Source organism: Peromyscus leucopus, chromosome 14, assembly GCF_004664715.2.
Source record: "Peromyscus leucopus breed LL Stock chromosome 14, UCI_PerLeu_2.1, whole genome shotgun sequence".
In the NCBI taxonomy this organism is placed as follows: Eukaryota; Metazoa; Chordata; class Mammalia; order Rodentia; family Cricetidae; genus Peromyscus; species Peromyscus leucopus.
The window spans coordinates 64,411,464-64,428,720 of NC_051075.1; the positions used below are offsets into that span (position 1 = coordinate 64,411,464).

The 17,257-nt window shown below is 36.7% G+C and overlaps 1 long non-coding RNA gene across 1 annotated transcript in view; it reads right to left on the reverse strand.

Moving 5' to 3' along the window:
• Positions 1-17,257, reverse strand: part of LOC119089003 — a 156,998-nt gene that overhangs the window by 17,330 nt on the left and 122,411 nt on the right. The window contains exon 4 of the long non-coding RNA XR_005092779.1: positions 10,692-10,810. This is a non-coding gene — a long non-coding RNA (uncharacterized LOC119089003). The remainder of the gene's footprint in view (positions 1-10,691; positions 10,811-17,257) is intronic.

The window sequence follows — 17,257 nt, forward strand, 5'->3', positions numbered from 1 at the left end:
GGGGTACTATATTAAACACTGTTCTGCTTGAGAGGGCTTCCAAAAGTCTCCTGATATTTCCTAGCTGAGATCTCTCCATTCCTCAAAATTAAGGTAAAAAGGCAACACAGCCTGGGAATTGAAAGTGTTCCAAGATTTCATATGCTGCCCTTTAAGAGGAGAGTTAGGCAAGTTTTAGATAAGAAGTAATGAAAGGATATTGGTATAAAACCTAAACCATATGATTAAAAATAGCCTTCGTATTAACAGAAAGGTGATTGACTCCCTACCCTTCAGCTGCTATCCCCACTCTTCTCCAGAAGAAAAATAAAGTTTCAAAACTTATCCAATTACCTAGAAAATATTCAGTGTTGCATTTTTAGTTAGGAGAGAAAATCACATTGCCGATAACTTTACTGCCTAATCAGACCAAGGGTTATCTTTTGTTCATTTGTTTAGAGTAGCTGTGAAGTACTCATTCTCAGCCTTTCCATGAACTAGAATATATACTAGGTGTTTTTTTAAAATTTACTGCATGCCAGAAATATGCTTATTAATGATTTGTTTGGGTGATTAAGTTTATCCATAGACCTGCAAACAAAATCTCTTCTTCAAGAAAGAGCCTTTGCACTAACCATTTGTAGATTTTTCATAAGTTAGTATTTCTTTGTTAAAATCACAAGCTTCAGAACAATGTGTGGAGTTATTACTTAATTTTAACAATTTATGACAGTCATTTGCTACTGAGTCTATTGCTGTCCCCCAGTTATGCCCAGGAGTCATTAATTCTAAGCCTGTTGAAAGCTGCCTGACATTCTGCCAGAGACAGAATAAGTATGTCTCTTTGTTCTAGACTATGAATACAGCTTTCAGGCAATACAAGTGGGAAACATAGATAGGAAGAGAAAATAACTCGAGTGTAAGTCAACAAATTACCAAGAGCTGGAGAAAAACCTAAGTACTCGAAAAATTTCAGATCTTGCCATGAGACAAAATGCATATATTTAGAATATTCTGGGGATATTTGAATTTCAAATTTAATCACATAGCCATTAATTTCTTTTTAGAATATGCCCAGACAAACTTAGAGATCAAAGATCCAGAAACATTATAAAGTGATATAGGGAACTTTTAAAAAGCTGGAAATATAGTATTGATTCATATAAATATGATTCAGGATAACATTTTAGAGAGTTTTAGATTAAAAACTTTAAAATAATTAACATTTGCAAGGATGGGGAATCTTCTGGAATACAGGCTACCTTCTGTAAGATTTAGTATAATTAATTAGATGGAAGATCCAGTAGACACAGGACAAGTTAGGAATGGAACCACTTTTAAAATTCCAGGCAAGATGAACCAAGAGAAGAGAGAAGAGTGACCAGAATTTCCCTCTGAGAACAATTACAGCTCATGTCTAGTATCAAACCTCAGCTGGGAGTCTTAGAAGAGAAAGAGAATGGCAAAGACATTATGGGAACAAATAAAGATTTGTTTTCTGCATTCCTGAGACCCTGTTGTATGCCCATTTCATGTTCTTTGGAGTTGGATAAAGAAGTAAAGAGAGAAAAAAAAAATTCCCTTCTGCTTCAACTTACGGTATGCAAATCATTAAAGGAGGGGGTTCAGTGAGGAAGATGGTGGAAGACAGTGATGGTAGAAAGTAGTTTTCTTTACCGAACTCTAGTCAACCTACTATGAACTCTTAGGGTTTCTTTCTTCATGTCCACATTGTCCAATGGGATCAAGACTCTCACTAAATCAGTTTCATCCCATTAAGTTCTCATTCTCCATCGTTTCCATCGGAGCACCATGGCCTGACTCTATCAAGAATATTGTAAGGTCTCCTAGACCAGAAACACCCTACCTAAGATCCATCTGGAATGTGTCTTCCCTTAACTCACCCCTACCATCTCGCCATTACAGTAGCTGTCCTTTTGAAGAAAATCCAGCTTTCTGTTCTTTAAAAAACATCATAAATATATTTTTTGCTAATAAAACATACTACTGCATTTGGCAAGCTTTATCAGCAGGGTTTTTAAGAGCAGACAGAGGAAAGGCTAGGAAGCATAAAAGAAATATTGTGTAAGGCCAAGTTAAGAATCTCTAAACATCCCTTTGCACAGAAGATCTACCTGTACTATTTGCTAATTTAGCACATTTTATACTACCTGCACATTTACAGGCGTCACCTCAGAGATTCTAATTCAAGTGAAGGAATGAGATTAGCTTGAATCTGCTGTTTTTTTTTTTTTTAACAGTGCCACCCTTTTATATTGATGCAATTATTTTCCCAACAAATTTTTAGAAAATTTTGAAAATGAGTGGTGAAATAGTAAATGTATACAGTTTTTTTTTGGTGAAATCAAAAAGCATTCAGTCAATTCTTAAATGCCTTATGATAGATTATAATGTAATCCCAAAATGTTAAGGGGTTTGGAGACACATACCACACCCACCTGAAAAAGCAATGATTCACTGAAAGGCAGATTCAATTTTGAAAAAAAAAAAAAAGGCATCTATGGGATTAAAGTCAATGCCCATAATCCATTTCCGGCATTAAGATGGCAAGTTCTAGGCTAGCCTTGGCTATATACATATTGAGTTTCACGATAGTTTGGGTTGTATAGAGTGATATTATCCAAGAAGAAACCCTATAAAACCAAAACCAAATTATCTAAGGGGTTTATCTAAAATGTGGGTTCCTGGGCCTTAGTCCATATCTACTAATTAACAATTTCATTGGCTAGATGATAAATATCTTCTAAAAAACCTCTTCAGGGTACCCTTATCTACCCACCTAAGACTGTAAACTAACATTTCACTTATTTTTGAGGTGTCTCAATGTTGTAAACTGACAGTCCTTCAGAAAGCAAAGATCAGGTCTAACCAATAAATAAAATAGACAAATATACCAATAAAATTGGTAAATAACAGCTTCTATGATCACCCCATTTTGAGTATGAGTGTCATTATTCAAGCAACTACCCTGGTCTCCCCAGATCCTACCCTATGTAATATCTACCTCACCATATTGAGCAAATAAAACATAACACCCAGGAGAGCCCAGACTTAGGACCACATCCAGAGTCAAATCTGCTTTCTGATTGAACAGTGAACATGTCCTATGGCATGTTACCTTTTACAGCATCTTGGATGTGGTGAATTTCACGTGAGGAAGCTTTCAAAGGTAACAATTGCTAGACTCTTCTTTGGTGGAGGGTCTAATTAAGCACATCTGGCACATTACCACAAATTTATATTTTCCCTCCAAATTCCAAGAGGCTTTGGAGATGTCCTGGGTCAGAAATCCATACAACCTTCATTCTTCAAGTATAGTCTGGGACTAGCAGCAACAGAAGCTGAGGGCTCCCTAGGAATATCAGATCTGAGGCTTGAGCCCAGAGAAGCAGACTTCAGAAATATGCCCAGGTTATTGATGTTTGAAAAGGTCTGAGATCCTGTATTTCACAAATGTGTTGAACTAGGTCAGTCATGCCCACATAAGGACTTAATTGAAAAAGAAAAACAAGAAGCAAGAATTGAGCTAAGGACTGGGCCTATAGCTTGATGGAAAACAAGAGAAAGAAGGCCTGAAATGGCCTGCAGGGAACAATGTATTTTAGGTATAATAATTTCCTTTAAGATAGACTCTGGTCTCTGAAGGGCCTGTGGAAGGAAGGTTTATTTTGATTATACTGGGGTTGAGCTCCCACACATCATATTCTCCACTTGCAGTAAGGCATGAGTGCATGCCATCAAGCAGCTATAGATGGTTACCACTGCTTTACGGTCCTGCTGGAACATTCTTTGTATTTCTCTCCTGTTGTCTTTTTGCTGAATTGCAATGCATAGCTGGAAGCAGCCAAATGAAAATATGTTCATTCCTTATTTCTCTTTTTAGATGCAATCGGCTGGGAAGAAAGATTTATAAAATATAAAGCAGAAAGAGAAAAACACAGATGAACTTTTCAGCATCATCTTCACACTCCCAATATGTTCAGCTTCTAATTTTTGCACTTCAATTCAGTCTAGAAAGAGAATTGTTACTGCCTCTGGGGAAGATAGGTAAATGGTAAATAAGCACAGGGAATGTGAGGATTACCCTCCGTGCGTTAGTAGATTCATGACCTATGAGCACATGAAGGCATTCCAAACTATAAACTTAATCTATGTGTATTTTACTTTATGTAAACTATTAGAGCATGCATGCTGTAACTATAATTTGAAAATTGATACAATATCAATAAAATTATTCTTCAACAAAGCTGTTTTATAAAAATGAATAAAGAACACTTGAGTTGTTATTTTACTTTGTACATTTTCTTAAAAGTTTAATAAGGTTCATTACTTACTAGGTCGCATAACATATTTTGTATGAAATGAATTTAGTTGGCTTAATAAATAATTAAATTTCATATATGTGTACACACATATTAGTTTACTGATGTTTCAGTTATACTGTTGATTTCTTCTGACCACAAATAAAAAAACAAGAACACAAGCTGAGACCAAATTAGCCACACAGAGGTGGGATGAAAGAGAATTCAGCCACTTTAGCAAACTTAGAAATGTATTTTAATTATCGTACAAAACCAAGAGAAATTGGGTAATATTTCTAGCTTATGTAAATCATTCATCACTACTTATTTCATAATAGATACAACATGAATTATATTTTTAAAATTTGAATTTACTTTCTAGTTAAAACCAATTAAAAATTAATGTTCACCAGCTAAAAGCACTATAGTTAATTGTCCAAATTCACTTGCATTGTTTCTAATAAGTGTAAAAATGATCAAACAATAGTTTTATTTCAAGTGATTATCTGTGATGTCTTATAAAAACAGTTAATTTTAATGTCATACATCATTATGACTTATTTAATAACTTTATACCATATTAGTACAATTTTCTGCCATATTTTATTCAACCACAGATACCAGTGGTTGAAAGTACAAGTTTACTGTATAAAAATAGTTTTCAGTGGAAATCGGTTGCTCTAATTTGCACTTAAATATGACTTAGAGCTGTCAATTGCCCACCTATCTACTCTTCTTATGTCTGTTGATTAAAATTGTAGATACTAGGTATTGATACAACTGTTTCTTAAAGCAGTTGGAAAATACATATAAGTATTAGAAGTGTAGAAGCAGGCGAACAAGGCACCTGAGCAGTAAATACAGGCTTATCAGTAGTTCAAAGCCATCCTTGGCTACATAGCAGGCTCAAGGTTACCTTGGCCAATAAGACCCATTATCAAAAATACAAGAAAAGGAAAGAAAAAGAAAGAAAGGAAAGGGGGGAGAAAGTAAACTAAAAATGAAATTACATGGAATATGGAATTTACATGTAAATAATGTCTGGGTGATAGAACATAGATGATCATATAAATGTTGTGAGAATGACCATAAATGTATAAGTGGAGTAATGGACACACACGAAATTGGTATGTTGTTTGTTTGTTTTGCATATGCTTGAAGGTCATGTACTATAAACTGTTACATATACTTGTGTTTAAGTGCAAAGGTTGGTAAAAAGACTGAAGATAATCTTTAAGAACTGATGTATTGGGAGAAATTCTATTGAGAACAAAACTTATGAATCTATCTCATTAACAAAATATGGCACTGATATAAGGATAGAAACACATCAAGAAATAGTCCTGGAGCAATGGCTCAGTAGTTAAGAGCACCAGCTACTCTTGCCAAGGACCCAGGTTCAGTTCCCATCACCTGCATGGTATTCACAACCCTCTGAAACTACAGTTCCAGGACATCTGATACCCTCTTCTGATTTCCTCAGACACTAGGCACATAAACGCTGTACACACACACACACACACACACACACACACACACACACATACACACACACCCATATGCAGGAAAAATACCATACACATAAAATAAAGATATTTTTAAAAGTAATAGTACCAGCATGTACAGGCAATTAACACATGACAAAAATAATAGCACTGTACAGATGTGAGGTAGCACTCTGTTTTTCAATAATTGGTATCTAGCACGGTTTACTTAGATTTTCACATAGAAAAATTCAGATTTTACTCCTCTTCTACAGCAGACACAAAAATCAGTTCTAGAGAAAGAGAAATGGAAAAACTAAAAATAAAGATTGCAAAATAGAATATAAGAGGACAATATCTCCACAATCTTTAGGTGGATAATGATTTTTAATGGGTCACAAAAGTATTAGCACAAATGAGAAAAGCAGTAAGTCAGATGATTAAGGACATCTGTACATCAAAATCTACAACTAATGTATTGACTAATCAGACCTTGAGCAGTTAATCATACACAACACATAAATCAAAACTGGGCCCATAATAGGGCATATAAAAATCCAAAGAAAATAGCTAATGTAATAAAAGAATGAGCAAGATATTAAAACAGGAAGTTCAAAATCAAGATACTCTGATACAAGATCTATAAAAGCTGTTTGACACACATTAAAACCTCAATAACATGCTGGAGAAAGTTTGCTTGGTGGTTAAGAGCAGTTGTTGCCACTACAGAGGATCAGGTTTTGGTTTCCAGAACCCACATTGAGTGTCAAACAACAACCAGCAACTCCAGTTCCTGGGTATCTTAACCTCTCTTTATGCCTCAACTGGCACTGAATATGTGTGGTTCTCATTTAGGCGATCAGACACACATATCACAAAACATAAATAATTATGAAATCATCAATAAAACACCTTGACCTAGCTGCTGGAGTGATTAAAACAAAAACAACTAACCCAGTATTATGAAGTAAAGCGAATTTTAATATAATGTTAGTGAAACAGTTCATTGCTTTGTCCACTTTGAAGAAGACTATAAGAATCTACTGTGAGTGGATCTATACCCCCTTTCACTCATAGTCAAACACTCAAATAAAATATGAGCGTTAATTTATATATCCAAGTGTATATAAATGTTCATACCACGTTGAATAAAACATCTGAAGTTAAATAGGAGCTCGAATGCCCATCAGAATGAGCGCACATAAATGATCCAAAGAGTGGGCAGCAATAAAATTAATTCATTGCTTCAAACAACCACAGAGTCTCATGCTTACAGCTCAGATAAGTAGAGGCAGAAACTGTAGAGTGCATCCTGTTAAGGACTCCAGTTTGCACGCTGCTGAAACCCAGCAAGTGAAATGCAGAGATCTAGAAATGAGAACATTACAGCCATTAGAGAAGATGAGAGAGGAATTACTGGTTAGAAAGGGCCCCGACTTCCTGTGTACCAATAGTGTTCTAGTCCATGAGGGGAGGGGCAGTTACATGGAAACTTGTGACATGCTTGCTTTATGAAAATCTACTGCATTCTATGTTTGATGAGTTACTCAGCGTATTCTGTATTTTAAAGAAAAAAATATGCTTCATATAAACACACACACACACACACACACATTCATCCAAAATTCCAATCCTTTTCTCTTTCAATTTCAGGAAGTAAATACTCTTCTGGAGGAAGTGACAAAGATTGCCACTCTTCCGAATTTCAGACCCCCCAAAACAGAGCAAGTAGTTTGGGGAGGGTGAATACCCTACAGTAGATATTATATATTAAGCTATGGCAATTTGTATGTAATCCCCCTATTTTAAATGTAAATGTAATGCTCATTATCAAGTAGATCTGCTGGGCCCTAAGTCAAATAAGTCCAAAAAGGTCATGATCATAAAAGCAAGAGCTGATCAAGCAACAGTTGTATTTCTCTGTCCCTTTAAGTTCTCTCCCTGATACACTGCCTACCACCAGAATCCTTTAGGTATCTAAGAGGGAGAAGTTTGAGAAGCAAATGCATAGAATTATCCCCACACCAGGTAAACTGAGCACATGGAAACAGTTTTCTAAGCATGGAGCTGTTCTAACATTTCCCTTTGTGCAGGAGGAGGAGACCACATCCGGTTGGAGCAAGCAGGTCATTAAGCCCAAGCAAAATAATGCACTGAAGCAGAGGTGCCTGTTGTTTATCTCACAAAATAACTGGAGGGGTTTTCAAAAGGAGTGGAGCAAAGGGTACATTACCTAGTGGAAATGTCAGCAGGACAGGGCTGCACACTGGGGTCTTTTTCATGTACAATTCACAACAGCTAAAAATAAATTGAACCTGGCAATGGCTTCCCCTGTTCCTGCAGCTCCAGGGTGCTACTTTCATTTTAATAAATGATTGAACAAAGTGTTTAACTTCTTTCTGTTTTCAGACAGATATTTGGGGGCATAAGAAATGCATTATTGAATATTTTCCTCGCTCTGCCTTGGCTTCAGGTAGAAGGCCCCTCTTAACAAGTAGAACTAAAGAATTGGTCAGCTCAACACTAAGAGAACAGGAAATTTGCCTTATGTTACTATTGGAAATGAAGGCTTGTCTTGTGTGCTGTCAGTCTGTTTTAGCTTCTTGGGGACAGAAGTGAGGATAAGTCTTCTGGCTGAGGGAGAGTTTTATAGATTGTAATAATAAAATGAAATTAAAAATAAACAACACCTATGAGAAGTGGTTTTTGTGATGCTGCCAAACAGACATGAACTGGAAAAGAAATGGAAAGGAGAAATGAATTAATATTGAAAGATAATATTTTCTTAATGAGAAGCTGAAATAAAAAATGAATGTCAAATGCTCATGGGGTCTATTAAAAAAAGGAAAGCATCAGGACAATACAAACACAATTGATTTATGTTCCTTAAAGATAATGTCCATTCATTTTATTTGCATTTCCTTCCCATGGTGCTTTGCAAATTTATATCTTATGGTATTGGATAGAATCAATGCTTTATTATTTGATAAGCATTTTTATTATATTTTACTTAATTCTAGTATTGAGGCATACAAAAACTGGTATTTCTCACTTTATTAACAAAAGCTATGACCAAGACTTTATGGGAATACCTCAATTCCTACAATAATTCTGAAAATAGTACTATTCTTCAACACATGTTATAAGTAAGAAAAGAAAGTCAGAAACAGAAAATGACATTTTGAAGTTGTACAAGTGGTCAAAGGAAAAGCTGGCATATCGACCAGATCTCTTCAAAGACTCATCAAACACACACTCAATAGGTTCAAGTCTCTTGTTCTAACTGGGACAAGACACAGGGGCAACTCAACTGAACATGTCTGTTAATTCCTTTAGAACTTTTAACCAACATTCATCATAGAAACTGACCTGAGACCACTCGAATGCTGAGTTGAATACTTGGAGGAATCTAGCCAATCTTCTTCCTACATTTTAGATACAACAATTCCCCAAGAAAATACTAAATTGACATAATGGGGACAAGCTTTAAGTACTAGATTTGCAGTTACTTAATTTGCCATAACAATTTAGCATGGCTAATGGGGTCATTGTGTGTTCCTACAAAACTACCTGTGCTAAGCAATGAAGGGAGTTCAGATACAAAGTGTTCCTATGTTTACTATAGAGAGTCTTCAGACTGTACAACCCATAGGAACTTGGGCAACAGATAAAGTGAGAAATCCAGCTAATGTTGAAGTGCAGGTTTGCCTATTAATAATTTGTGTTTGATTTGGAAGGATATTTGAGTGAAGAAATACAAAAGACTCACTTAGGAAAGGAAAGCAACAAGTGTACAAACAGAAAATTAAATTTAGGAATTATTTTTAACCACAAAACCCTGCACAGTAAATAATTTGTGAGTGAGTTTTAGAGTTGGGCTTCTGTAATGTCTACCTGATTATAACATATTGTGGTTCCATATTTTGATCCAGAAAGTAACCCTGGATAGGAATGAAGAGTCCCAGAGTGGTAAAGCAGTATTAATTTAGGAAGTAGAGGACAGAATACTCATACATATATATACACATACACATACTATATATATATAGTATGTGGCTGATTATGTGGGTTGGATAGATGGCTCAGTAAAGTATTCACCATGCAAGTTTGATCTCCAATACTCATGTAAAAAGCCAAATGTGGTGGTGTGCACTTGCAATCCTAGTATTTGGGGGATAGAAACAGAAGGGTTCAACGCCTCACTGGCTGGCTAACCTAGACTAATTTGGCAATTCTTAGCTCCAGGTAGAAATGTCACCTTAAACAACAAGATAGACTGTGCCTAGAAATGATATTTGAGGCTAACTTATAGCCTACACACACACACACACACACACACACACACACACACACACACACACACACACACACACCTGGTTTGTGGATGAAAACAGAAATACACAGGAAAACCTTTGATTTCATTAAAAACTATGGGTTCTGTCATCTCACTTGCTAGTTGTACCTTTTGGCTAATTGTTTGGCTTTTCTGGACTTCTTTTTTCATATGTCAAATGGGAGTGGGTTTTTTTTTGAGTAATTTATATGACTCTTTTCAATTCATTCACACATACACAGGAGTAGCCAACAGAATTAAATGTTCTGAACAAGAGAAAGGAATCACTGAATTAGGAAACAAAGTCATAACATCTTCAAAACTTTCATTGAATTATAAGCATTTGGGATCATCTCTGAACTACAGTAGAGACCAAATCCATTGATAGGTCAGGGTGAAATCACAATCTAAGTCAAGAAGATAACCCAGATGCTAAGAATAAATATAATCATAGTCTAAAGAAACAAACTATGGATAATGAAGGCCAAGGGGGTAGGGAGATAGATGGAAAGGAATCCAACAGAGGAGCAAGGTATTTACTTGTTAGACCACAGCATAGGAACAGTCACATACTTGCACTCATGGCTTCATAAGAAGGACAGCTACTTCCCAAGACAGGCTTCTGGCTTAGCTAGCAAGTCTCTCAAGCATGCATTATTTGTCTTCTTACACAGCTTTCTTTTGCAGACAGCCTGAAACATAAAGAGAAACAGTTGACTACCAAGTAGAAAATGTTCAACTAGAAAGAAGGTAAGTTCTCAGCAGTGTGTTTAGTAGTGCATGAGGAAATGCAGATGATATTGTCAATGCTTTGCACCTGATAGCTTGTGGAAACCATAACAATAAGCCATGGGAAACATTATGTCTGTATAGAATCTTACTTATCCATCATGGCATGGCCCATAGAAAACAAGTACATTGAAGAACCACTAGATGACAAACCACTGTATCTAACTTTAAACATTGGCATCATCTCCTGCAAAATATACTGTAAACTAAATCCTCCCAGGATAGAAAACAGACATGTACATGTTAAATAGAAATACTAAATGATGTATCCCAATTCCTTAAGACAGAATAATGCAACAAATCTACTCTGGGAACAAACGGTATTAAGGTCATATTTTGGAAATGTTCACACTAAATTCATTTGTGGCCTGTAAATTATATTTAAGAAAGCAAACTTAATTTAGAAATTCTTTTAAGAATGTTCATTATTTTAAAAATCCATAAGGGAATGACCTTCAAATATCTGAAAATCAAATTATGTGCAACATATTATGATGAGCAAATACGATGGTGTCCATAAGATATGTCTTTCATGGTATAAAAATGCGATTTCTAAAAATATCACACACAAATTCACCTGGATTTCTTCACCCACAGATAAGTATATTGTTGAAAGCTAACCCGGTGCCTTCTTGGGTATTTTCTAATTATTATGCAGCTTTTTCTCTGCCTTCTGTGATAGTAATTCACAGGCTATTGCATACCGATTTCCATACGCATTTTTCCTGCTTTAGACCAATGAAGCAATAAATAAGGGGGGGGGGGAGGTAAGTCCTCTAAACAGCAACCGAGCAGTGGTGCAGGAAATAGAAAGGAACTCCCTGAAGGAGCAAATGCATGCATAGCAAATTCCACCAGCAACTGCCCTGGTATCATCCAGCTAATTATATGTAATTGTCCCCTATATTGAAACAATAAATAAAGAGAGAGGCTACTGCTTCTTGTTGGAGATTACAACTCCACATAAGCAGGAGGAAAATAAATGAAGAGAATCTGAAAATAGATAGCAAATACTAAAATTGTTGTCAGGGTGTTTTATACTACTATATTCCAGCGATAAATTTTCTACATGTTAAAAAAAAAAAAAGATAACGCACATAGGTATGCTCAAATCAGAAGGAGGGCTAGAGCAACTCTAAGTGTGATAACCTAATACGTGTAAACAGCCTAAACCAGTTAACAGCGTGGGGTTATTAACTTGAAAAACTTAATCAAGAGCAGCAAGATATGAAAATTTTGTAAGATACCTATATTATCTTAAAACTTTTTGAAATTATCATTGACCACTATCTCTCCACGATTATCACCAGAACATTCATTCCCTAGCTGGTGGCAGGTCATTGATACAGGCTAAAAAATATTTTTTTTTTTTTTTAAAAAATCACTGTTGATTTAGGGAAAAAAAGAGAAAGAAACAAACTTCCAAATGATAACAGCAAAGCCACTAGTTCAATGTCATTGCAGCAGTACTGATTATAAAGCACCAACCTTCCCCTATAATTTACCCCATAATGCCTAAGTCGATGTCTTTATGCACAGAGGAGGAGTTCTTCGTTGTCCTAAATTTTCAATTTATGCATAGGCATGTCTTTGCCTATTCATCTTATATCCACTTTTTTTTTTCACTTTGCTTAAGGCAAAAATTCAAGTCCTTTCTACCTGCTTAGAATCCCACCAGAATAAGGCTGAGATTATAACCTCACAGCTATTGACAGTTGTCCCCTCTCACAGCAGATAGAAAGTACAAAGAATTAAACTCTGCATGGTTTCATCAGTCTAGGCTTCCTGAAATTTTCACATTCACTTATCTATTTCTTTTTATAACTATTCTAATATGGTAGGTAGCACTAGGCTACACATAATTATTCATAGCAACACACATCTATCTACTCACTCTTGTATTTTCATTTTCATTCATAGATGATGCATTAAGTATCTCTTGGTACTAGATCTATGATAGGTTCTGGAGACAGAGAAATGAGTAAAACATGACACCTCTGCTGAAGCAGCTTTAGAAGAGTGAAAATGAGCAATGAGCCTCCTCCCCCCAGTAAAAATCCCAGTTGTCTAATGACAACTGAGAATTTGGAGGTAAGTAGAGGGTGTCAGTCAAAAGACAGATAAACCAAGTTCTGCATATTCTAAGTTCAGTTGTTGGTTGCATTGATGATAGAAGATAGCAAAGGAAACTATGGCATTGTGTAATAACGCATTTGTTAAATAAAATAAACTGAATGCTATTTTTGGTTGTTACCGGAAAACCTTTAAATTTTCAGTTTCACTTGAAATAATTGCAGGCATTGGGAGCGAGTCCTATTGCAAACATCAGTTCAGTGGAAGAAGCCACACTGTCCATGGGAAAGAACTTTGGGGATTTGTTTTCTAAGCCTTGATCTCTTACAAGCACAGCCTGGTTAGCTATTTCTCTTCTGAAAGCCTGCCCAGTAGTGATCACCCCTCCCCATGTGTATATCAACATATTGTCACTCAGTGCCTTAAAGATGTTAGTTCAAAATCTAGGCATACTTTCCTAGAATTTTCTTTGTTGTCAAATCAGCACCCTTCATTTCTAGAAATATTCTCTTCTTAGCATTGTTATGATAAGGCCTTGTCTCTTTGCCAAATTCTTCCTTTGTAACTAACACACTCAAAAGAGGTTGTGTGTGTGTGTGTGTGTGTGTGTGTGTGTATGTTTGTTTGTTTTATCATGTGCCTATGTGAATGTGCATGTGTCTGTGTGTGCATGTGTGAGTGTGCATGTGCCTGTGTGTGTGTGCATGTGCTTGTGTGTGTGCATATGTGTGAGGGTGCACATGCCTGTGTGTGTGTACATGTGCCTATGTGTGTGCATTTGCCTGTGTGTATGTGCATGTAAGTGTGCATGTGCCTGTGTGTGTGTGCCTGTGTGTGTGCATGTGCCTGTGTGTGTGTGCATGGGTGTGTGAGTGTGCATGTGCCTGTGTGTATGTGCATGTAAGTGTGCATGTGTGCCTGTGTGTGTGCATGTGCCTGTGTGTATGTGTGCATGTGTGTGTGAGTGTGCATGTGCCTGTGTGTATGTGCATGTAAGTGTACATGTGCCTCTGTGTGTGTGTGTGCCTGTGTGTGTGCATGTGCCTGTGTGTATGTGTGCATGTGTGTGTGAGTGTGCACATGCCTGTGTATGTATGCATATGTGTGTGAGTGTGCATGTGCCTGTGTGTGTAAGTGTGTAAGTGTGCACATGCCTGTGAGAGTGTGCATGTGCCTGTGTGTGTGTGTGCATGCATGTGCCTATGTGTAAGGGTGCATGTGTGTGTGTGTGTGTGTGTGCATGTGCCTATGTTTTTGTTTTGCTTTTTGTTTGTTTGTTTGCTTTTGTTTTTAGAGACAGATTTCTCTGTGTGAAAGTCCTTGCTGTCCTGTAACTCACTTGTATACCAGGCTGGCCTCAAACTCACAGAGATCCACCTGCCTCTGCTTCCTGAGTGCTGGGATTACAGGCTCGTGCCACCACCAACTGGCAGTGAAGAGTTGTGTTTTGTTTGCTCTGAGGGGCTGGGGCATTGTTTGAGAAGGATTTGAGGTCTGACAATGTAATTACATGTTTTTTTTCTAATTAAACAAAAATTTAAAAATAATTTTAAAAAAGATCTATGCAAGGGGAGACAGAGAGTAGGTAAAGAAGTATAAACATCAATTATGAGTAACAATCCAAAGCCTGTAATTCTATGAACAGTTAGATATAAATTATATTGGCATAAATTTCTGGAGGGGTCTTCTTCCAAACCTAAGCCCTTCCACACACACAATGCATATCTGCCCAATATTTACTTATTTATGTGTTTAACTCGTTTTATTTCCTTGTTATTTGTTCTCAAGAATATTTAGTTATAGAATGAAAACGAGGACCTATCTGTTTAAATGTGACTGTTTTTGAAGCCAATGACCTTGCTCCACTACCAGTTTATTTAGCCAAACCCTTTACGTGAGATCTAACAATAGAGTAACAAATAAAGCATACAGCTTAAGGATGGATGGTGAGAGGTCCAAAAAAATGACAGCAATAAACAAGACAGAAGAAAGAAAGCACGCCCAGTAGATATACACAAGGTCCTAGATTAGTTACATGGAAGGTACACAAAATACCATAGGCAGCAGGGTTATCCTTAGGAAATATTTCTATAGAAGATAGATTTGGTGTGTATTTTTGAAAGCCTGGGGAAACACGAAATGGTAGAAAGCAAAGCATGGGCTTTGCCCCATGGTGTTTTCTTTTGACACATGAGTACCTTTAAAAATAGCCTGATGGCCCCAAGCCGCAGGAACTAGCTGTTCATGGCTAATTATCCAAAGACTTGGAGAAGCCAAGCTGTGCAAAGTCAATTCAACTTTGCCTAGTGCAGCCGGAAGCTACTTTAGTTAAACCTTAGTCATGGTGTTTCTAATGAAAGAGGCAAAACACAATAAAAATTGCAAGGCCAGTTCAGTATAAGTGTATAAAAGTGTAACAGAGAAAAGGCAAACATCAGCCAATTACTAGACCACCAATGCGATCCCTTCTCTTGAAGCCCAGGCTACAAAAGGGACCAATTCTTCATATTTTTTCAAAGATAAAACTTGTTTAATTAGTATTCACATCTCCAGTTTATTGAAACTATTATTCTCCTTTGCTCATAGTAAAAACATGTTATTTTAAAGTAGGGGAGAATTAAAATAAAAACCTAAATGTCCACTGGCAGTAATGTGCTCCATCGTTTTATTTCTGGTTTTATTTATTGTGATCTGGAAAAATGCTTACAATAGACCACTAAGCAAAAATATTATAAAAAGGTTAAAAAAAAAAAACCTATACATTTGGCTGTTTTCTCTGCTGCAGGACTGTTCATCCAGCAGTGGTATTACCCATGAGCCACCAGGTGGTAAGATGATGGCCAGAGTCTTTCCTTGTTAAGATAGTAGTGGTTTCTCTATTTGTTTACCTTATTTGCACATAATCTTTATGTAGCTTATTTTTATTCTCCTCATTATGATACCATTTACAATATTCCTTCCAACCCAGGAAACTCACAGTCAACAAGGAAACAAGTTTGACAAGACACTGTCATAGAACTCATCACCTAAAAGCAGATGAGCAGAAACGACATGAAATGACCTGGAGAAGACCAGAGTCAACACCACTAAAGAAGAAGTGACCAGTTATGTGGATATGGAACTGGACACATGGCTATGAGCTCATGCTAAAGACATGGAGAACTTTGTAACATCAGTCAAGAGTCTTCTGTAGATCCATGTGTCTTCAAGGAAGGTTGTTTGCTGTGGAATAATGCTCTTGTACACTGTAAATATTTGTCACCTGAAATGGTTTAATAAAACATTGATTGGTCAGTAACCAGGCAGGAAGTATAGGTAGGGTGACCAGACTAGGAGAATTCTGGGAAGAAAAAGGACAGAGTCAGGGAGTCGACAGCCAGACGCAGAGGAAGCAAGATGAGAATGCTGCACTGAGAAATAGTACCAAGCCATCTGGCTAAACATAGATAAGAATTATGGGTTAAGTGTAAGAACTAGTTAGTAATAAGCCTGAGCTACCAGCTGAACATTTATAAGTAATATTAAGCCTCCCAGTCAATTATTTGGGAAGTGGCTGCTGGGTATTTGGGAACAAGCAGGCAGGAGAGAAGATTCTTCCTACAATTGTTCCTGTCTTCTGTCTATGTAGTGGGTATTTCTCAGGTGAGACTCTTACATTTCCTCTTTCATCTCTCCTCTCCGCATCTCCCTGTCCCTACCCATCTCCTTTGTAACCTCTGCCCTCTGTATTCCACTTTCCATATCACATGTGTTTTATTATCCCCTCTACCCTTCTCTCTTAATATCTCTTTAGTTGTCTTAGCACTCGGGCCCCTTTCTAGTTTCTTGGCTCTGCCCACACTTACTCCCACCTGGATGCACATATTTAAAACTCTGAAGCTATGATCTGCATATTGTAAAGTGCATGTGGTATTTGTCTCTCTGAGCCTAGGTTACATCCCACTTATTTTTTCTGTAATTTCATAATTTTATTTTGATTTACAGCTAGAGAAGATCTTGTTTCCTAGTTTAGGAGAGTGTAAAAAGGAACTCTTCTCTACATTTTAAGGCCAGTTTCAAGAGAGAAGGGATACTAGGTATTAAGAGTGATCCCTTCCTGTTTCTACTATCTTCTTAAGTTGCAAAGTGCTATATTTGGGTCAATGTGTCCAGAGTTGTGTAGTCAGCATTTGCTTATTCAGATACATTGTGCATGATGGGTCAAGGTGAAAATAAAGTAAAATATACTTGGTTTGAGTTACAGTGAACACACTGTACAATGTGAACAGATTATGGCA